The following is a 24,145-nucleotide window of genomic DNA, read 5'->3' on the forward strand; positions in this document are numbered from 1 at the left end:
TCCGAGCTTTCGGGGGTGGAGGATGGGATCTTTAAAATGGTACAGCGAGAATCCTTTGATGGAGTAAGCAACAAAAGTCGTAAGGGTTTTAATCAATTTTTGGCTGAGACTAATATGAGTCGATTAAGAACATTAATATCGAATAGGCAAGACACGAAGAATTTTCGTCATCTGAGACATTTGATGGTCACACGATTAATTGAACATCAACACAAAGTATCGCACCATGCGGGCTCGCTGATGGTTTTAAATAAACTTCGGAAAAAGTTCTGGGTTATGACGGGCAGACGAGCAGTATTGAACGTGTGTAAAAAATTTTCAGCTATATTTTCATTAGAAAAGAACAGTCAGTTTTTTTAGGAGGTTCTTACAAGAAGGTTTCAAGACAACGAGCAGACGGTTGTACTGGACTTGGGTAGACTTAACAAAACGGATAATCGCGAAAGGATTGTTTATCTACAAAAAATTCAAGAAGATTTAAGGAAACGGTTCCGCATCGAATATTTGGCCAACTGTCCATTAGCAAAAGTGACAAATGTCTTACCGGGAAAAGATCAGCATGTGCGCGTAGTCAAATTGAAAACGAAGAGTTGTGAGCTTGTAAGATCAGTTCTATTAAAGCTCCTATTAAAGACGGGTCCGCAACGTACTCTATTTTTCAATTTAGTCTCGTTTGTCTGTCATTTTGTCTTTAATTTTTCTCTAATTTTACCCAGTTAGCAATGTTTCTTCACACTCTAATATTCCCAGTTCTCTAAACCTCTATTATTCCTGTCTCTGCTACCGGCCTGCTGTAACTTCCAACTTTCCCCAGAATAATGTCGAGAAATCTTCTCGTCTTGATGGAAGACAATGTAGGAATGTTGACATGACTGTTAGTACAGTGCTTCATCCATTTGTTCATTAATTCCACTTGTGACGACCTATTTAAGAATTTAATTGTTTTGTTATTAATTTGGGTGTGGGTAAGACTTAAACGGGATTACACAATTTACCGACGAAAAATCCTTTGAACTTGTCAAAATTTCATCCGTCCTTCTTTGCAAGATGAAGCTAAGTACATTGAGAAATTAAACAAACTTACCAGTTGTACTCAGGAGATGTTTTCTACAGTTTCCCTCTTCTCTGGCGAGAAAACCCATTAGACGGGTGGTCCAGGCAAATGCGAGTACTCCTAATTTTCAAGTCGTTCTGTAGGCGCAAAAATTAGGTATAATATATAGAATTTTCATATGTAGAATGGTTATGCTTAATCCAAAAAAGTATTTCTCGGGGACTCTTGTCGAAGTGCGTAAGGCCAATAGAGCAGGAGTATAAACAATAAAAAAAAACTTACCGATGTTTCCTCTCTGAACTGCATGCGCCGCTCTGCTTTTTAGTTATACAGCACAACAATAAGTAATAACAATGCGCACTAATCAAAAAATACTATAAAATTTATTAACAATAATAAATGATTTCCAAGATTAATAAGCGCGAAGGCTATTTACTATTCTAAGGTTCGCACCAATCTCAGGTACTTCATCCGGCAAAAGCAACATGCGCTTTTGTCGTCTGCTAGTTCCGGCGCGCGCGGCGCCTGGTGACAAAAGTTGGCGCTAGGGCGCGAATTCAAATTAGTTCTTACTATCTAATATCAAATTAACAATGACAATCTGTGCGATTGTAACGATTGATAACACAAAAGTTTTCGTAACCATACAGCTTCTTTGGTAGCTTCAGTAGCAGAGATAAGCTCTGCTTCTGTCGTGCTTAAGCTCACAGTGGCTTGTCTTTTCGATGACCAAGATACGCATCCCCCATTTAACATGAAAACGAAACCGCTCGTGGAAAGTCGAGTATCACGGTCCCCAGCGTAGTCCGCGTCACAATAACCAACGAGTTCGTCATTTTGTTTTTCACCTTTTTAAAATAAAATTCCATACTCGCTTGTACTCTTTACATATTTAAAGATTCGTTTTACAGCATTCCAATGAGCACTACTGTGATTATCGAGATAACGACTGACGAGGCAAACGGCATATGCTATGTCTGGTCGAGAAATCATTGATATAAACAACAGTGAACCTACAGCTTCTCTGTAGGGCACGTCAACAGAGTTTTCACTTGAGGGTTTTTCTAAAATTACATTTGGGTCGGCAGGAGTCTTCAGATCTTTTGAATCAGTCATTATGAATTTATGTAATATTTTATCGATATACCCCTTTTGATGAATGAAAATTGAATTATCGGTTTGAGTGATTTCCATACCTACGAATGTTTTTACGTTATTAGCAGTGATGTTGAATTTTTCTTTGAGAATGTCGATAAATTTGTTTAAAGTTTGACGTTTAGATGCTAAAAGGAGCCCGTCGTCTACATATAAGGCCAAATATAGTTTTCCGGAGTTGTACGAGGCAATATAAATACACTTATCTGAATCTGATTGTTTAAAACCTGTTTGTTTTACGAAATTATCGAATTTTTCGTTTCAGCATCGGCCGGATTGTTTTAGACCGTAAATGGCCTCGTTTAATCGGAGAGCAAGATTCTTTTCATTAACGTTTATGCCATCAGGCACACGCATATAGACAGTGTCTTTCAATTCACTGTTTAAATAAGCAGAATTAACGTCAAATTGGACCGATATTAGGTTGTAATGAGCTGCTAAAGACAAGAGTACGCGAACCGATTCATACCGAACGACCGGCGAATGAATTTCTCTGTAGTCGATGCCGGGTATTTGGGAAAAACCTTGGGCACAAAGACGAGCTTTATATTTGAGTTGACCATCGTGTGAATCTTTGATTTGAAAAGTCCATTTAAAACCTACAGTATCGCGATTCTCTGGTAATTCTTCGATTGTCCAAGTACCGTTTCTTTCGTGAGCTTGGAGCTCTTCGTCAATAGCTTTTTTCCATGCATCCGCGTCTTTACATTTTAGAGCTTCTGTAAAATTATTATGGGTTTCTCGGAGGTAGACACAAGCGATGTACCAATCTGGTTCTCGAATGTTATCGCGATTTCGTAAGTTATAACGCGTGTTGTCTCTGTTAACGTCATTTGTTTTGTCAAGAGCAGCCTCGACTTGTACCTCATTTGCACCGACCGCGACAGCAGGTTCGTCGTTTCTAACAGGGACATTTTCCGGATTCATCGGAGGCGTTTCATTTTCGTCAATAGAAATCCAAACGCCTGAATATGTTTCGATTTTAGGTTGAATGTTTTCGTTAAATAAAACGTTTTGAGACACGGTGATTTTTCCGGTGGTTAAATCTATCAATCTATAATTTCTCGAGTCTGTTTCGTAACCGACGAACGTTAGTTTTTTGGATTTCGTGTCCCATTTCTTTCGCAGGGCATCTGAGACTAAGGCATAAGTTTCACAGCCGAACGTACGCATGTGCGATAAGTCCGGTTTATTTTTCGTCCACAATTCATACGGGGAAATTATTATTATTTACACCGCGGTATTTATTGCTTCGGCCCAAAGACGTTTGGGCAAGTCGCGAGCGAGTAGCATGGTTCCTGCACATTCGACGATAGTGCGCATTTCGCGTTCAGCACGACCGTTCTGCTCGGGTGTGTAGGGGGCTGAAGTTAAAAGCAAAATTCAATGATCTTTTAGCATTTCTGAGGTTTTTGAATTTATATACTCAGTGCCATTATCCGATATTAGAATTTTGATTTTTGAACCTAATTGATTTGCTGTCATGTCGAAGGCTCCTCCATAGGACCACAGAGATCTGTGAAAATAATCTCACCTACAGAAATTTTGCTATCATCTTTTTGAGATTCTTTGAAAGGCAATTTGGTTTGTTTTCCCAAAGGGCAACCTTGACAGAAAAATTTATCGTCATTTTTGAAATCTAAACCGTTCACGGCGTTATTATCCCTCATTTTTTTGAGTAAAGCTCCATTAACGTGACCCAAACGCTCCTGCCACAGTTGAAAAGAAGAGTAACACACGACGTTAGCCTCGCCACCGCCACATCTGAAAAATAAGCGTATTAGATTGTTGCATTGCTTTATACCTTCAGCTACTAGCACATTATTTTCGGAATAAATAGAAGCTTTGTCCTTGGACAGAATAATCGAGTAACCTTTTTGAGTACACACACCTGCGGATAATAAATTTTTTGTAAAACTTGGTACAAAAAGCACGTTGTTTATTTCACCGTTTACCCATTCATTGTTAATTAATTTTTTTATTTTTATCGTTCCACGGCCTTCGACTTTAACGCGAGTATCGTCGCCTAAAAATACAAATTCGTTTTTACACTGTTCGAGACAAAAAAACCAATCTCGACGACAACTTACATGCTGTGAAGCAGCGCTGTCAAGTAACTCCACTTCTTTATCATTTAATTCGAGAAAAATATTCTTTTCATTATTTGTTAACAAAATATTTGGTTCGTTTGTCAAAACAAAAGCATTTAGATTTGAAGAATCTTTTTTGTCGTCTGGTTTTTGATTATCGTGATATTTGTTTTCTCTTACCTTTTTCTTCGAAAAACAATATTTTGCAATATGGCCGACCTTCTTACAATAATGGTAGGTGAGCTTCTTGTTCTTTTCGTTGTCGCCACGTCGAAAACTGCCTTTCTGTTTGTGTCCGCCAAGAGTCATCGTTGCTAAAGCGCTGCTTGCTTCGTCATGTGATGTCATCCTCGACTCTTCTCGAATCAGCCTCTCCCGCAGATTGGCAAGCGTTTGGTTTTCCTCTAGCACGCTTTTCCACGCCGATACAAAAGGGTGAAATTTTCCAGGGAGTTTTTCCAGTATTTTCGCCATGACCATGGTGTCAGACAGCGCTTCGTCAATGTCCTTTAATTGATTTGCCAGGTTCTCGACTTTTGCGATGTGTTGAGCGACAGTATCCCCAAAGTGCATCTGATATTCGTGAAATTTCGTAGTGAGTGCGAGTTTATTTGTTGCACTCTTTTGTTCATGGATACTTGATAATTTCGTCCACATGTCGTGTGATGTTGTGCAGGTTATTAAGTATTCTAGTTGCGAAAATTCAATGGACGAAGATAGAATAAACATAGCTTTCGGGTTTTATTTGATCCAGTCGGTCTGTGGTGCGCCTTCCGCTTCGGGTTTGGCAGTTCGTCCTTCCACAATATCCAGCAATTCGTTTGCCACAAGGACTGTTTTTATTTGAAACTTCCATAATTGAAAGTTCTGTCCGTTAAATTTAGAGATGTTTCTTACATCGACGGCAGATTCCATGTCTCACACAAAGAGATAACTTTTTCGCGACAGACACGAAAAGAAAAAATGGCCACGTGTCAAAGAGTCAAAATTCACCAACAGGCACTTTTATTTTTAGAACCAACAGTCCACTTCATAAACCTCCTGGGCCCATATCCTATTGAGAGGATCGCGAATGAATCGAACACCACAGGATTGAAGTGAACAAAAATATAGTTTATTGTTTGGTGATAGAAAAATTACACGGGTATGAAAAGCAGATCATGCGTCTCTTACTATATATTAGACATGAATGAAACAATGTGAACGGCGACGCAGACGGCGTCCCGTTAGCCCTCTATCGGACGATGAGTACAATGAATGAGAAAACGCGCGAAGATATAAAATACTTGATCTTAACATGTCTAATCATAGCTTGACACTAACTGACCCCCCTATGACGCGTAACATTTGTAAATAAGTTGCTGTAGGGCTTTGATAACGTTTCCAATAGAAATAGCTTGTCAGAGTTTCTAATTTCATATTATTGGTAAAATGGCATGTCAATTCCTTGTGGTAAAGCTAACCTCATCTCTACTCTCAACCTGTCGACATCTGATGCCTGGCGTAAAAAAGATAATGCACTTCACATTTTCTTTTCTAAACTCTTCAATTCAATAAGGAAAAAGATCAATAATTTTATTTATTTACAAAATTTACAAAAACAACCTTTTACATCTTTACTTACAATAGTTTTATTTATTATTTTTATAAATAAAATCGCTCTTAGACGCCAATTAATTTTTAGGACAAATTAATAGACTAATTTAATGACAACAATTTTCAATTCAACAACAACATTCCCTAGACTCTCTCAATCATCAGAGGGAATTCTGCCTGAACAACATGGCAAACAGAAATGACAATGACGAGACACGACTGGGTTAATACTGACTCTGACTTATTCACGACGGTGACATCTTTCTGTCGACAGCCAATGATCCTATGAGGGAACAGGAATTAATTCAAGATCGACACCACCTTTATTTTATCAACAATTTTTTTATTACACTATACAAAACTTAAAATTCTCTTTTACACTCAAAACTACACGAAAATTATCTCGATGACAAATTATACACTGGATTTCTCTAAGTCCCATAGACTTAGATTGGGTGATACGGGCTTCCATATTTGGAGTGTCAATATGACAATACGGAACTCGTAAAATACCGCATTGGGTGTCGTGGTGAATACGGAAATCAAATAGTCCCAATTCGGTGCAAGTTTTAAATTTAAAAAGAATGAAAATACATGTCAGGAGTAATGCATTAGAGTCAGTGGTAAATAATACAAGTTAAAGGAACAAAACAATAATAGTAATGTGCAATAACTATGTTTTAATAAAACAAGCTAAGATGAAATGTCAAACGTAAGTCGAATGCGGTGTAGGCTGGTTTCAATGCGGCGCACAATCGATTTGTAGAGCGACAGTACAACTGTGCTCTCTTCTTCGCCGATAGCTGGTTCTTTGTATTCAGATGATAATATTGAAAATAATGGAAAATAATATTTAACTAATAGTTGAGAATGTATTCTAATTAATAAAACATGTTAATTATTTTAATACTATATTCTTCGTATATGCTATATGCTGATAATGTAAATCAATTAATTAACACTAATGTTTATTAGACATTTTCAATATTATCATCTGAATACAAAAAAACGTCTGTCGGTGAAGAAGAGAGCGCTGTTATACTGTGCGCTCTATATATCGATTGCGCGTCGCATTAAAACCAGCTTACGTCGTATTCGACTCATATTTGACATTTCATATTACCCTGTTTTATTAAAACTTCGTTTTTACACTCAGTATTATTATGATTTCATTTCTTTAACTTGTATTTTTTTCCACTGACACTAGTTCATTACACCCGCCACTAATTTTCGTTTCTTTAAAGCATAAATTTGGACTGTATTGGGACTCTTTGATTTTCGTATTCACCACGATACCAATTGTGGTATTTCCCGAGTTCCGTATTAGCAGGTTGACGCTCCCAATACGGAATCTCGTTACTTTTTTTTACAAATAATTTAATACATTGCAATAATTGTCAGCTGTCGGTAAGTTTACTGTTGTTATTACCCTTATGAAAGAAACATTTTTCTGTACTGAATAAACACCACATCAAATATTTAATACTCGATATTTTATTGAAAATTAATAATAACGCTTAAATAAACGATTTTTTTTAAAAGTAAATGGCGTGCATCACCTCAGTTAACTGTTATTTAGTCTGATGTGAAATGTATGTAATACTATTTTTTCCACGTTCAATGTATCTAACGAATTAAGACAATACATTTTCTAAATTCAAAATTCGAAAATGTCGCCTTCTCGAATTCAAGAATCGACGACCCAATTCGTAATACTATACCACCAAATTCTTTTTTTACAAGGCTGTGAACTGTCGTGAAGCCAGTTTCATCCATGTTCCAGATGTATTTCAGCAATACTTTAAGTACGTCTATGACTTTTAATAAATCGCTGTAAAGCATAGAAATATTTTGTTAGATGAAGCTCGCTGCTCGTGATAGATGTTGAAATTATTGCTGTTTTATATTAACTTTTGATTCAATTCGAAATTAATAGTTAAGAAAAGTACATGGTGTAGAACTAACAACTATTAAAGAAAACTTGGTTTAGAACTACATAGACTGATAGAATTTTGTTACGAAATTCATAAGTATAATACTTGTATTTGCTATAATCAGTTACGATATAGAGAAATTAAGGATGCTATGAATTATCATTACTCTTTTTAAGTATGACTAAAGTTAAAATAATAAGATTTAACATTACAGAGGAACAAAAACTAATACTATCTTTTGAAAACTTGAAAATCTATTTTGAAAACATCAAATGATCGATTGTAATACAAAGTTAATAGGTATTGTAATAAATTTTTCGTTATTGGGTAGTTGGAATTATATTCACTGTTTAAATGAATTCATATTTTGATATGGTTCATATTTGAAAACCAATTGAATCGTGAATTTTGAAAAGTGCTCAACTCGGACTTTTTTCAAATTTCCCTTTTTTGCAATATTACATATTCATTGACGTTTTTTTAAAAAGAAAATTTCATCTCAAGTACTTTTAGCGAAGAAAAATGTAAAAAATTGACTGAGGCTATCGAAGTTTACCGTAGTGAAACAAACTCTGGTCGGTATTAATTATGTTTGGACGAGCGATTCACGGAAAGGGAAAAAGATAGAATAAATACCATTTGCTTTGATTTAATAACAAAATTTATTTTTCTAAACTAATACACATGTTTCATTTTGAAAACTCTGTGTTTACATTAAACCACTTCTATTAAAACACAAGAACTTACTTTGAAAATAATATTTCTACTTACAGTGTGTAAATAAACTTGTTTATCAAACAATAAAATAGGAAAGTATCGTTATAAAATTATTAGTTAATAATAATGTATAAGATTAATATTTTTCTAAGTCTGGTTACGTAGCAGAAGTGACAGTTTAAGTTTATCACGTTGAGAATCATAATTAAAGCGTGCCTTCAATTTTATTACTGGTTAGTAAAGCAGACAACTTTACTACTCTTAAAATTTAATATTCTTTGCTAATTCGTGTGGTTCAATGTTGCCTATTCACAACAAAAATTGTTTTCAGTAAATTTGTCTAAGATTTCAAACTCTTTATCACATTAAAATATTGTACTTGACACCCGAAGCGAATGAAATCGCAAGTTAACAAATTTTTAAAACCTCCTATTTCAATAAAAAACATAATTATATTTTACCAATTTTTTTTTAGTAAGTAAAAAAACAGTGTTTTCAATTTTTCTTTGAAAATGAATAACCTACGTACCTGAAAATTTTGAACATAATCTGACTATGTAAGATTAACTTATATATCTAGAATATAAATCTGTCATTTCTTAGTAAATTGAAGTGGTTCAATGAAAACACTGGCTCAATAAAGGACACTCTCCCCTACTCATATTTGTCCTTATTTTTCTCTTAAAAGGTTTGATTATTTTACAAATGAATTTATGTTAAAGTCTGAGAGATGCTTTGTGTTTAATATAAAAAAAATTCTCCCCTACACATATTTGTCCTTCTTTTTCTCTTAAAAGGTTTGATCATTTTACAAATAAATTTATGTTAAAGTTTTAAATATGCTTTCTCTTTGATATAAAAAAATTTAATTAATATTCCAAAAATATGAACACAAATTATTCACCTAAAATATTAAGTGTTCGGGGCTACCCCATTCTCTCCTAAATTTACGTACATTTAATTTAAATAAATTTGTTTAAAGTAAATGTTTTATTCATTGCAATTTCTGCAAACTTTTTAGAAAAAAATTAGAAAACTAATGTGCAAAGACAGGGACTACTTGAAATTTACATTCTAGTAATTTCTTATGTCTTCAAAAGATCTAAAGAATGTCTTCTAAAGAATGTTTATTAAAATTAAAAGACTAAATTTTCAGAAGAAGTTAAAAATTAAAATAGAATAAAAAATTACTAATATTATATTGGATATCGTTAAAAGTTTAACGATGACTTCTTCATCCTATGTTGAATATATTCTTTGAAGGTTTTAGAAATTAAAAATATGAATTAATATTGCTGATAATAATTATTTAATAAAATTAATTTAGTTAAAATGGTTTTAATGGTTTTTTAAAATATCCAGACTAAATATATATAGCTAATAACTTTTTGTCTTTTCGTATTCTTTGTAATTTTTTTTATTTAGGTTATTTTATTATTGTTCAGCAGGACAAAGGACCCAAAACTAATTCTATTATCTCCTTTCAGTTTATTTTTCCTTTTTTTTGAAATATGTATGTTTCTTTTCCGTTTTCATAGAACCAGTCGTTTGGACGAATACTTTTTTTAAGTAGTTTTTGGAAGAGAGAAAGGTTTCTGCCTTTCTCTTATGTTCTCTCGTTATTTCCACCCAGTAATGACATTCCCCTGTTCATCTCTCAAACCTTTTCTTCTGCCTCTTCAAACCCTATCTCCATTCTTCCTGCTGCCCCTCGCGCACAGACTTTATCTTTTCCATTGCGAATCCAAGTCTTTCCTTTACTTTTTTAAAATATACTTTTACTAACTTGAAATTTTACTTTGCTCGCAATTTTTACCTCTTTCTCCAACTCGACGAGAGACTTTTATGTTTTCTTCATTACTTTTTCTGGTTCTTGACAAACAAATACACAATACATTATTTTTTTTTTGAATCTAATTATTAAAACAATTATTCAAAACTTCTTTAGTAAGTTAGTCGGTACACCGAAAAAAAACTTGTATTTTTATTAATGCATATTCCATGGTAATAACGAACATACACTCCAACGTAGTCGAACTTACCCGCACCTGAGACCACTATAATAATTTTACAATCAATACTTTAAATATAATTTAATCAATGTTTTCATTAATAAGTGATTCAAATGACTATATAATTTTATTTTCAAGGTTATCTTTTTAATTATTTGTTTGCTTACAAACTAATATGGAATAAATTTTTTTAATTTAAACTTTTTTTTTGACGAACTTAAAATCCATGAAGTTACGGATTGACGAAAAGCCTCTCTTTCTAACCTTTATGGATTTTTCAGTTAAATGTATCCAGATATTTTTCTCCATGTAGGTTCAGTAAAGACAGAGCTATATTTATTTGGGTAAGTAAAAAGATGTTCGACAATTAGGTACTATGCATTGTGTGTATATAATAAAAGTATAGAAAATCCATATTTTTTCTTTTAATACAAATAAGAGTAAATTAAAAAGAAATAAAAAATTTTCATTTACGAAAACTGCGGTGTGGAATTGTTCGCATATATGAATTGTGTGCAGTTAAGTGTGCAACTTTTATTGAACATTTGCTGCTCATTCATGAACTTCTATTGGCGTTACGAGCAGTTTTTTAAGGTCTATAAACACACAGTGGCTATCTTCTAATCCCTGCTTTATTTGGTGCACGTATAAACGACGCTATCTCTGCTACACAATGACTATTTGAAAGACAATTGCACATTATGCAATCTTCTACTGTGCTTCAATGAGACTGAGTACATTGTAAATTTTCTCTTTATTAAGTTCAATTAAACATTTCGTTTGAATATGAAATGTTTTTCCTTTCATTTATTTCGAACGAGAACATCATTTCATATTTCAATGGGCGAAAAAACTTCGTTAGTAAATAATATAATTTTTAAATTATCTCTGAAAAAAAATATTATAAATATATTATGAATATTATTATAATATTATAAACTTATGTTTAGTTCATTAATTGAAACATTTTATTTTATGAAAATTATTGAGATAAATAGGTTTTATTAATAAATAAAAAAATTCGATGTTATTACAAAATATAAATCAAATTTCCATATTATTCATTAGAAAAATGTTTGTTTAGAGTGTATAGAAATAAAGTAAAATTTGCTCTAACAAAACGAAATTGTAAGAACTTGACCTTTTTTTAAATTTTCTTTTCTATATAAGATCTCAGACAACGTATAGGATTCGATGTTGAGAATCTAGGAGGTTATTACGATCACAAAGAATTGCTTTCTTTGTTACAAGACCTCTCTTTCTATACTGTGAACAATAACGAGACTGAATGTACGAAACCAATAAGTATTCCGGCTTTGTCTTAATACCAATAGTTTCATTTATTATTTTTCTTCTCTCGCTATATAAACCGCAATATTTCATGTTTCTTGAGTGGTTTTCTAATGTTATATTGATTGTTGCATGAAAATTTAAGTCTTTATTGAACTGAAAATATTTAAGGAACGAGTATATATGTATTTATATGTACAAAGAATCTTTTCGAAACTTTCCGGAAACTTTATCACTTGTAAAGAGATGATAACTTATAGCACGAAGGTACTCCTTCTTCTTTTTTCCTGAAATTATATTTCTGATCTAAAAGTCAGTAAAAGAGGGTGGCAGACAACATTTTCTTAAGTTATAAGCTTTTCAATTTAACTGCTTTCAGAAACTTATTAACAAATTATTGCGTTGACAGGTAGTCAGGAACAAATTATTTCATTTGTGTATTTAGTGATTATTTTTAACCAATATTTCACTTTTCTAACCCTATAATAAAATGCTTAAGAGTGTTCAAAGATTTCTGAAATTTCCAGGTTATGTGTTATTCACCAAACACGTTAATTACTGGTTTAAATGAAATAAGTAAATAAGTGAACAAATTTTCCTCTGCACATAAACTCTTTTTACAAACTATATACACAGCACAACATAACATGCGTTAGTATCTTCTAACTAAATCCAAAAGATTGTTTTTAATTATGCAGAAACGCGGTAGTAAAATGAATAATTAGAAAGTAATGTAATAACTGGCTGTAAGAGGTGCATTACAGCCAGTCGTTAACAGAGGGCAAAAATATGCAGAGCGTGCACAATGGCGTGAAACAAAATTACTTGTATTATATTTAGATTACTCACAAAACATATTTGAGTCCCATTTATCCTAAAACAAATAATCACTAAAATACCTAAAAGTGGTATTTCACCCTCGCTTTTTAAGCCTCTTTTTAACCTTAAAGCTTTCAAGTCTGTAGTTTTAATATTAAAGTTGTATTCGATTGAAAAAGTAAGTTGAAATTTCTCACTGATATAAATGCATCTAAATAAATCACTGTAAATTTATTGTTCACTGTGGTTAAAATTGTTTCAGTGGTTTTTGATGGATCACTGGAATCTAGCTGTGTGAAATATGCTTTCAATGCAGGAAATTGTTCTAAAATTCTATCTACACATTGTTTCAAAGAGAGCTAACGAGTAATACTTTTTTAGTATGAATTCCAAGCATCTCTGTTTTCTTTTTAAAATAAATATTATTTATAAATTTCCTTTTTGAACTCATCGATTCCTCCTGTTGGTAGAATATTTTTTCAAACGTCAGCTCAATATAAGATTCAATTACAAAATAATTAATTTAGAACGTAATTTTTTGTATTAAAGTTTGATTTGAAAAAAAGAAGTTTTACAAATATAAAAAAGAACAAAGAAAATTACATACCTTATGAAAAGAAAGCCCAAAGTTTTAATGACGTACTTATGTCGTAGCAAAGTAGAAAAATCATGCGTTACGGTAATCGAGAATTACATGATACACCGGATTTAAAGCAAATGCCTTGTTCTGATTTACATTGAAACTGCGATGTTTTGCAGTTGCATTTTCTAAAACCTTGTCCACCAGTAATTGATTGCTTAGTTGCAGCTTCTCTTAAACTTAGTATTGTTTAGACGTCAGTAACTTTTATTCAATTCGTTCACTTTTCATAGAATCAAATAATTTTGTAGAACAGTTTAAAATATTAAGACTACGTCAAATTAAATTTATTATTGATAAATCTTATATTCGAATTTTATAATTGATCAAAAGCAAACAATATCGACGCATAGAGAGAGAACAAATATTTTTGAGAGGAGAAAAAAATAACATTATAAAATGAAAGACTGGAAATAAAAATTTGTGAGTTTGCAATATACAATATAATTGTTCTATTCTACTGAAAAACCTTTAAAATGTTTTAGTTTTTAAAGTTAACTTTAAAAACTATTGCTGTTTCAGCCATACGCAATGAAGGCTATCCATATGTATGTGAGAGACATTAATATGTATGTGAAGAACAACAATACTGTATGTTTATTTCAAACAAAAGTCCTAACCATACTCGTACGTCAGAATTAACAATATCATTTTTTCACTGTGCCATTTACTTTAAAGTTATTCACGTTCGGCTATAAAAGGGAGAATATTTCGTAAAATTGAGTAGAAAAAAGAATGCAGAAGACTGGAATAAAATGGAAAAGTAGTAATAAGCTCGCAGATTTTATCTTTGTGTGCTTTTATATTATAGTACATTTTCCACTTCTTGACTCATCTGGATTGAAACGACACGATCTCTGGGGAAATGCTTTGTCTTACAGGCAAAGTCAACTTCATAATTCTAAACTACTTTACTTAGAAAACATAAAATATGAACGAAATACTTATATTTACATTTAATTGTGTCGATTTGTTACAATTACTTTACCTGTTAAATTTTTGGTTTAATTCTTAAGAATATTATTGATTATATAATTGATTATTCAATGTAAATAAATATATATACTTATATTTTACGAATATTTATAATAATTGTGTATTTATTACTGTTGATATAAATTTGAAAAGCAAACTTCTGGTTCTTTACAAACTCAATTCTTCTTTTCTAAGGTCATATCTGAATATTCAAGAGAAACTTTGCACATAATCGTTACGTGTTTCTCGAGGGAAATATTTCATGTTTCCATAAAACTGTTTCAAGCTGATAACGTGATACTACTATTGACATAACTTTCGGACTTGAAAATTTGCATTCTTCCAGAATGTAGCCTTAAAATGCATTCATGTGTGATTTGCCCTCAATTGAATTTCAAACGGATATTCGTGCTTTAAAAAAATCAAATAGGATGCAAATCTTTCTCAAATAGTCTTAAGTTTGTACTCGAAAATGTAATCACTTTTAGCCAAATAAATTCAAACACTTCTAAACTTATTACTTTTTACAAGACTTTATTATATATATTTTAAAAAAAATTTCTTTATATTCTATTCCTCTTTAATACAATAAAATTTGTGATGTGATTTTTAAAATTTTAAACAAATTTCAATTTACTACAAGAAACTTTTTGTTTTATCAAAAGAGCCTTTTTTATAATTCTAAGTAGCTGCTTTAAATCTAAGACAGATTTTTCAGTTTTAAAGAGGTTAAGTGATCTGTAAAATTGTCTCATAAATATAATATTCATTTGAATAAATTAACTTAACAAAATTATAGCACAATTTATGTATGTAATATTGATAATTATAAATATTCATCAATGTATTGATGAATATATTATGTACATATACAATATTATATATTTTAACGAAGCATACATTTTATAAAACAAGAACTCAATTGATTATAAATTACCGAACATCGGCGCACAAGTGCTTGTAATTACAAAACTCGAACCCCGCTGTTTTCGAAAATGGCTCTTTATGGTTTATACGCTGAAAAGCACTTTGTGAAGATTCATTATTATATTCTGTTGTAAATGCATTGCTATTTCGTCGTTTTCAATTATTGCTATAAGTTAACACCCTGAAATATTAATTTTTCACTTCTACACCATTTTCATTTTAATGGCAATGTCAGTATTTATATTGACATTGTTATTTTTATATAAATCTTTCTATGTCTGTTCTCAAAATCTATAAATATTCATGTAAACTGAGACTATTATGACAAGGGTTCTTCTCCATATCGTCGGCTTAGTGGAAAACTGTACCATTTCAGGTATTCGTTATAAACTGTACCATTTCGGTAAATTGTTTTAAAACATACCATTTCGAGAAAAAAAGTTTTTTGATTTTTTTCCAAGTTTGTCAACACTGCTGCTAGACATAAAATAAGGTTATGCTTTTTTAAAAAACGGTATCTTAAATATACTCTTGTTCATCTTTTCAATGTATTAATTCAAAATTTCTAATAATTTAAATTAATTGCTTGTTAATCATTAGAAATTCTTTATTGCAACGCTTTTATAGATCTTCATCGTAATGATATGTTTTATAACAAACTTTTAAAATGGTATAGTTTATAACGAATACCTGAAATGGTACAGTTTTCCACTAAGCCGACGATATTTCCTTTATTTAGTGAAGTTGACTAGAGAACTTCTACTAAAGTAATGAAATTCTACTAAATATTAGTATTTTACTAATCACACAGGCCTGCAAAATGAAACTTTTCTTGGGTATAATGAATGCGACAAAGTGTTTCCGAAGGCAAATTTTGCCCTAAACACGAATCCGAGGTCCAAAATGCTCCATCACGTCAAGTTTTTGACAAAAATGGGGTTGAAACCTCTAAAAACAGCGTTTTTGGCACTTTTTGAAAAATTGTGGGGTACAATCCTAACGTGATAAAAAATTCGCTATTATCAGAAATTAAAGCTTAATTCATGCCCTTTCAAATGAGCCCTCAGCCGATCAATATCCTTCAACCCTTAAAGCAGGTGTGTTTTTGTCCAAGGGTGCAAAAACTTTAAAATACATATACAAAGAAAATTATTTAAGGTTTTTTTAGGGGTAGCCGTGTACTTAAACCTATAGCTTCAAAATTTTTCTCCATTCACAACCCCTAAAAAATCCCTTAAATAATTTTTTTTGGACAGTATTTTAAAGTTTTCGCACCCCTGGACAAAAACACACCCCCTGCTTTAAGGGTTGAATGATATGTATCGGCTGAGGGCTCATTTGAAAGGGCATGAATTAAGTTTTAATTTCTGATAATAGCGAATTTTTTATCACGTCAGGATTTTGCCCTACAATTTTTCAAAAAGTGCCAAAAACGCTGTTTTTAGGGGTTTCAACCCCATTTTTTTCAAAAACTTGACGTGATGGAGCATTTTGGACCTCGGATTCGTGTTCAGGGCAAAATTTGCCTTCGGAAACACCTAGTCGCATTCATTATCCCGAAATGATGTAGGCCTGTGTAATTATTCAAATTTTATTGATCAAAAAAGGGAAAGGTTATACATAAAAATTACTGAAATTTTACTATTTGTTAGTAGAATTCTACTAATTAAGATTTAGAGAGCAGCTAAATTTTAAACAATACAACTCACATTAATAACATCTGCTTAGTTTCAGAATTAGTGGTATAACATTTTGTTTCATTGTGACATAAAATTATCCCTTTTTGTAAAATAATAAAGTTTTTCCTTATCCCAACTCATTTACATGTTGATACTTGTTTGTCTAAAAACGTAGAACCTCAAAAATAAATTAGAGATTCAGTCTATTGAAAATTCAAGGAATTGCAAATTTAGCATTTGAACTTTTCCCAAGAACTTTGTATATCTATGCGAAATGTATGTCTATATAAATGTCAAACGATTTTCTTTGCAACAGAACAAAAAATTGTTTCATTTTTTGCATTGCATGAAAGAGTTTGATTATTTGTTTTCTAAATTCCAAATTTTACTTTACTTATTAGCTTTTTATGGTGGAAGGCCTTGATTTTTTCCTTCAAAGGACACGATAATAGTTAAAAGTACAGAGTGTATTCAGCCACAGAGACGTATTGTAGCCAGAAGAAAAAGCTTTGCGTGACGACTTTACCTGTATGTATAAGGTTTGGTGTCAGGGTCACAATATCGTGTGTGTGTTTGTGTATATATCGCGCCAAGTGATAAGTCCACTCTATTCTATACGCGAATTGGTTAAACCACAAATGTTTTTATCCAAGTGCTCATGGTTCACTGTAAAAAGTCAAAAGCTTCATATATAATCATTGATAGTAACTTTTTGAAAGTTACAGAAAAAAGTATGCTCAAATTGTAAGAAAATAATTAAATGAATACATTCAGACAAGTGGTTTTTATTAAAAATCTAGTCTAACATTTCACACAATTTGAATATAATTAATTTGGACGTTGAAGATTGATTTAAAAAGTATGTTAAAGTGGAAGATACCAAACATTGGAATTAACTTTGAAACAAAGAAATCATTTTCTGGATGTATATGAGGAAATAAAGCGTCAGAAGTGTTGGCTATTGGTTGAATAGTTTTAATTTGCTTTCATGTTTGTATTATGGTGATTTCTGTCTTTAAATTAATTATCTACAGGGATAAGAATTGAGAGAAAATCAATGACAAGAGAAAACACATAACTTTTTTATGCGTCGTTTGGGGGATAGAGTGTGCCAATTTAGATCAACGACAAAAAACATGCTACTTAATGCAATTTTAACGGTAAAGAAAGTGTCTTTTCGACAATGTAAACATTTGTTTTAGGTTGTCTGTACAATGATGAAAAGTTAATTATTTGATTTTTATTATTTTTAAAAATATTTTTTTTAGTTTTTCTATATTATTTTTGAATTATAATTAGATTTTAAACGCGATTTTAGAAACATTAAAATCTTTGCTGTAAAATGTTTTGATAAAATGATAAATTAAATAAAAAGATCTTTCAGCAAATAAAAATGACTTATTTTATTTTTTCGTAAATAAAATAATATATTTATTTGTCCTACAGAAACTACTGTTTGTTGTCTTATTTTCATTACAAGATTTCAATAAGTTTTCGATAAAGATTTTCCTTATTTTTTATCGCCCGATAAAAAATTAGTTTACACGGATCTGTCTACAAATCATTTTGATATTGATGATAAAGAAACATTTGAAGAATATGAAAGCACCAAGGGTATAAAATCTTCTAATAATAATAATTATTGAAGCGCAGAATTACTTTATGAAAAAATCCAGTGAGTTATTTTTATTTAAATAATTAAATGAATTTGTTATTTTTAAAAATAGAAAAGTATGTTTAGCACTATGTATTCTTCCATAATTAAAACAAGTTTATTTTATTGGGTGAAAAGAAGATTATGAAATATATATTTCTTGTATTTGATAAGCTTCTCCGTTTTCATATTCCACCTTAAAGGTTTATTTCATTTAAGGTTTGTATAACGAGAAATAAGTCGCAATGTCGACAATGTGAGTTATCTGACATCTAGTCATTATGAAATTGGTAAGCTTTTATTACTTAATGAAAAGTATTACAAATATTAAAGCTACAATAATTATAATTTTAAGATGAAAGGCAATACGAGTGTCAGACAGTTTAAAAAAGTTTTTTAGTTACAGCATGAAATTTCTGATTTACTGTGCGTAATACAATTCTATTGTTTACATGTCAGAGTATTAAATTTCGAAAAAACATTAAGTTTTTAATTTTTTCAGTTTAATAATAGGAATATACTTATTTCAAGTATCTTTATAGCGTCTTTGAAGACATAAAAATCTTTTTTTTTGTTCTTGCAACTTGATAAGTCTTTTATCAGGTTATTATGCTTGCAGAGGTAGCAGCTGGTTTCCCTATTAGATTCTACCAGGTGGTGACCTGTTTTACTGCACTAGTAGTAAATTGCCTATATGTGCCTATATCTTACACACTAAAGACATCGCATTGCCTTCTGATCAGACAGCTCATAAATCTAATTTCTACGTTTCCCAATTTCTTCAGTCTATATTTCTTTCTTTGCCGGTAGCTTTAGCTTAGAGTTTCTTCTTCGCATATTGAGTACTAGAAACATTCATTTTATATTTCCTGACTTCACCTCCAATTGGCACTAACAGTACGAGTGTCTTTTTTTATTTCATTAGAAAATTCTATTAAAGCTAAAATTATGAATTTTATTTCCTTATCTCGAACTGGTAATCTTCCGGTAAATAAATATGTATTAACTCTCTATATCGCAAACATGAAACAAATTTAAATTACCATTTTTAGGATTGAATCCGCGATTCTCTACTGTTTAGAGAAACCTAAAACGACGCCTATATAAAACTCGCCTACAAATCGCGTGTTTGGATTTTCCATTCAGGTGTGCTGCAGTAACAGTAATTCACTGGCCGATAGCCGATCGCTTATTCCGCTATGCTCACGCTATCCCTTTATCGCCGTGATTTAAACGACGTCTTGATGATAATTAATTGTTGAGAACTATTGCTAACGACAGAAAAATTTGAGTCGACAAAAATTCCCATCTCTAGTAAGTTATATACGAAATTTTTTCTTTTTACTGCCCAATTTATTTAAATCAAATAAAACTTCTTTGACTACTGACAGAAAATTTGCGTTTATTAAACAATTAAAACTATTAGACCTAAAAAATATCTGAACTAGTACGTAATATTAATGTAATATTGTACTATTATAAAAAAATCAATAAAGTATAAATCTAATCAAGGAAAACTTCTCTTCTTTAATCATTATGCATTCTATTATAATTTTTACTTACTTTATATAAACGTGTAATAATAATAATATAGTAATATATATTAGATATATTATACCTATAAATATTATATAATTATTGTAATTATTGAAATATTAAGTAAATGTTTCTAGGTAATATTACCATCAGACGGACTTTTTTTCACGACTGTAATATTACGAGCTACTTGGGATCATTTTGTAGAAAGTATGTAATAAAAAGCAGAAAAACGATTTTTAGAATTTAAAAAAGTTTTTTTAGATGTTCAATAAAAAATTCATTACTTGATATGGAAGAGAAAGCAATGTTTAGAAAGAATATATTGTAGTTTCGAATTTCAATTAGAAGTTTATCCACAAAATAGACTTTGTACTGAAAAAAATTGGTATAAAATTAAATATTCCTTGCAATATGAACAAAATATATCAAGCAAAAATAAAAATCAATAAAACGTCGGTGATTTAAATACGCATTTAGTAATCAATCATGGGAGATAAAGAATTTTTAAATAATTAAAAATTTCATCATTTCTAAACTTAGTATATTCTTCTTTAGAGACATTTGGAAGATGTTATTGGAAAAGTTCTTTGAAAGCTAATATTTTCCCTTAGTAGAAGAAAAGAAAATTTTGATTTCTCGAAAAAGTTCTAAAGAATCCTCCTTTCATAGGTGCAATCATTCTTCTTTTCACTCGCATCAGTTTTGCCGGATAAAAGATATTGTCATCAAAACCCTTTCCACTCAACATTGCACTGTCAGCAGCATCAAGACCTCTTTTTTTCATGTAATCAAGTAATACGATCACTGGAATCGATTTTTCCAGAGTACTTTTTATAATCCTTTCCATTTTAAAGGAGCACTTGGTTTGCTCGTTTGAAGGATTTTCTTTGTTTCCAATAGTTTTCAAGCTCTTTATACCTATTAGACCATTGATAACATAGTAGATCTTAAAAGCGCTTTATTTCAGATCACGTTCTTTTTTGCAAAAGTCACTTGAATAAAAGTATTTATGGAAACTACTATTAATTGGAATTACCATTCGGTAAAACTACTATTCATAAGTATTGGATTTGTTTGGTAATGTTTTATTTTAGTGGCAGTTGTAACTTTTATGTAATGTACTGTAAATCAATTATGACAATCTGTTCATTTTAGAAGGAAGGTGGAAAATCTGCATAACTTTCAAGTAACATATGCAATTATCTTGGTTGACTCTATAAATCCACGTCTTTTTCTATGTGGAAGGATTTCTGGAAACCACTTATCCAATTATGATGAATAAGCTCTTGAAAGCTTTTTAGTGATTAATGGTTTTCGGAGTTACTTATTGTCAACTACTGTTAGACAAATCTATATTTTAGTAAATATATTTTGAACAAGGAGCACACATTTTTTCATTTGAGGTTTTTTACCGTCAAATTAAAATCTTTATATATTTATATATATGAGAAAGAGACCTATGATGAACTAGGCGAAATATCACAAAATATTTGAAGACTTAGCTAAGATGCGAATCTGGGGCCTAGTCAATAAAAGAACAAATAAGATAGAAACAATTTTTAATTTCCATACAATTTCCTCAACCTTTCTTGGTATCATCACTGTTTAAACGTCTTATGTTTTAAAATACCATAAACTATTTTTAATCTTCTCATAAAATACAATTGTAATTTCATAGAAGTAAATTATCAGACTTATATTTTTAATTTGAGAGTATATGTATTGTTAAAATATTTCTTAAAATAGTTAGGAATATAATTTCATATAATTACCAATATAAATTAATTGTTTTCAAAATTGGAAATCTCTTGATTTCCAATCTGTTGATTTTTAAAATTGTTTGTTAATTCTTCAATTAACATTTCTTATTATTGTGTGTATATAATTTTGATTTAATTAACTTGAACCAAGAGATTAGCAAACAAAAATTTCTTTTTAAATTTAAACAGAGATTTATCATATATTTGGATACCATTTGAAATGGAAATAGCATTTTTAAAATTCATCTCGGCAATGTAAAGTTCACTATTTTTCTATATTTATGAAGAAACTTTTATGCGCTGCCGGCTGAAACTGATGCGAAGTGTCCGCTGGTGCCCTCGTTTTCTCAGTGTAATCGACTCTCTTTGAGAAACGCGCGAGTCAGCTTCATAAATGAAGAGTCTACCCAACGTTTGATGGTGCTAAGCTCCGCGCGGTAATAATAAGAATACTATCCTCCTTTTTTACTATAATGGAATAGTATCTTTTCTAAATATTCATTTTGTACACTTTTAAAAAAAATAATTGTTTCATGATATAACACCAATAAAAATTAATATTTCATCCCACACTCGTAAAATAAAAAAAATTTAAAATTTTTGCATACGTTAACAAGTTCTTACTTTGTTACGTGCTCAGGGTTGATGAGTTAACAATATACATTTATATTATCCAGATTTAAACTACATTAATCATCTGATACGCAAAGTTCGTTTGATTGCGTGCACATAAAATAGAACAATATACACAGAATTCGAAGTTATCATGAGTTATCATCACGAGAAGTACTAAAATATATTTAAGCTCTATATCAAAATTTTATACGGTTATATCGCTCCCTATTGTATAAAAACATTTTGCCACCACTTATTCATGAAGTTTTGAGAGCTATAGTATGTTCAAAATAACTTTCTAGAGATCCCTTCATAAGAGAGCTATAGTATAATACTTGATAAAATTCGTAGGTCAAGAGGAAAATACAACCTCAACTCAGGTCTAAGGTCTTCGCCTCCCTAATGGAAAATACTATATATGTTCCTACAAGAAATCCTGTAAGGATGCCATGAAAATTCTTATAGGATTCTTTATAAGATTTATAGAAATGAATTGTAGCATATTCACCATAACTCCAAGTCAAACTCGTAGATCAAAACGCAAATAAATCTTTAAAATTAGGTCAAAGGTGCATGCCCTAGAGACCTCATAATTTGAGAGATTGTATATTTAGTATAACTTCAGGTAACTGTCATAGGTTAAGAAGTATATGTATAATTTCAAAATCAGGTCAAAGGTCAAGTTTAAAGTTATGTAGCAGCATAATATTCTGAAAAATCAAGACAAGTGATAGTTTAAAAAATTATCAAATTAAATAAAGGAAGTTTAGGCACAAAGACCGCAAGGGACATCAAACACCCCTAGTTTGTAATACATATTGTTGTAACGATCAATTTCAATGATCAACTTAATTATTAGATATCAGATATAATTTTTTTATCGATTTCTAAATTTGTTAATAAAATTTATGATTCTTTGTAAAATTTAATTTTTATATTTTACATGAATTTTTATAAGTTAACATTCACATTTTTATTCTATAAAGACTGATATATAGTATCTTGTAAAAATATTGTTTTTTTTCAGGAAATATCACCGTTTTCACCCAAAGGTATCATCCAGAATCCCCAGACGTCGTATTCAACTCTCTTTATATCATCTAGCCTGTAAAAATCACCCCAAAATGAGTGTGTGCGGAATTCTAGGACATAAACCAGGATGAACTTGAGGTGAGTCAAAATAAATAATTATTTCCTTCTTACATATATTTTTTATTTTTTATATGTATAATAACACGGCTGCAATTACGACGTCTTTAATTTGATGCAGTCTAAGTGTATAGCTTAAAAATGTAGGCTTTTCCAAGTGTTGTGCGACTACTCAGAATTAAGATCATCGTCTCATTTTTCAAGTCGCTCTGTAGGCGCAAAACTTAGTATTAGGAAAATGTATATAAGAAATATTATGTAAGAGAAAATGTAAACACACTTGTATAGCTAGATAAGCTTAAGACGGGTGTATAAACCAAATAAAGAAAAAAGTTTAACAATTGTTTCCTCATAGAGGAAGGATTGTATTAGCAAAATCGATTGTGATTTTTTGACATATGAGGCATTTTACGTGAAATGTCCTAAGTTGAAATTTCAACTTCTTGAAAAAAATTAAAACTCGAGGAATTTGTTGTTCTATCAAGTAGAAATGTGATTCAAAAAATATTTTTGATTTTTTCGAAAAATTGGAGGGGGTAG

At 30.8% G+C, this 24,145-nt stretch overlaps 1 protein-coding gene across 1 annotated transcript in view; it reads left to right on the plus strand.

Annotated features, from left to right (window-relative positions):
• Positions 1–24,145, plus strand: part of LOC122512966 (octopamine receptor beta-2R-like) — a 557,896-nt gene that overhangs the window by 150,067 nt on the left and 383,684 nt on the right. The window contains exon 2 of the mRNA XM_043629166.1: positions 23,484–23,626. The gene's annotated coding sequence lies outside the window, so the exon portion shown is untranslated. The remainder of the gene's footprint in view (positions 1–23,483; positions 23,627–24,145) is intronic.

Source organism: Leptopilina heterotoma, unplaced genomic scaffold (genome assembly GCF_015476425.1).
Source record: "Leptopilina heterotoma isolate Lh14 unplaced genomic scaffold, ASM1547642v1 Lhet_130, whole genome shotgun sequence".
Lineage (NCBI taxonomy): Eukaryota > Metazoa > Arthropoda > Insecta > Hymenoptera > Figitidae > Leptopilina > Leptopilina heterotoma.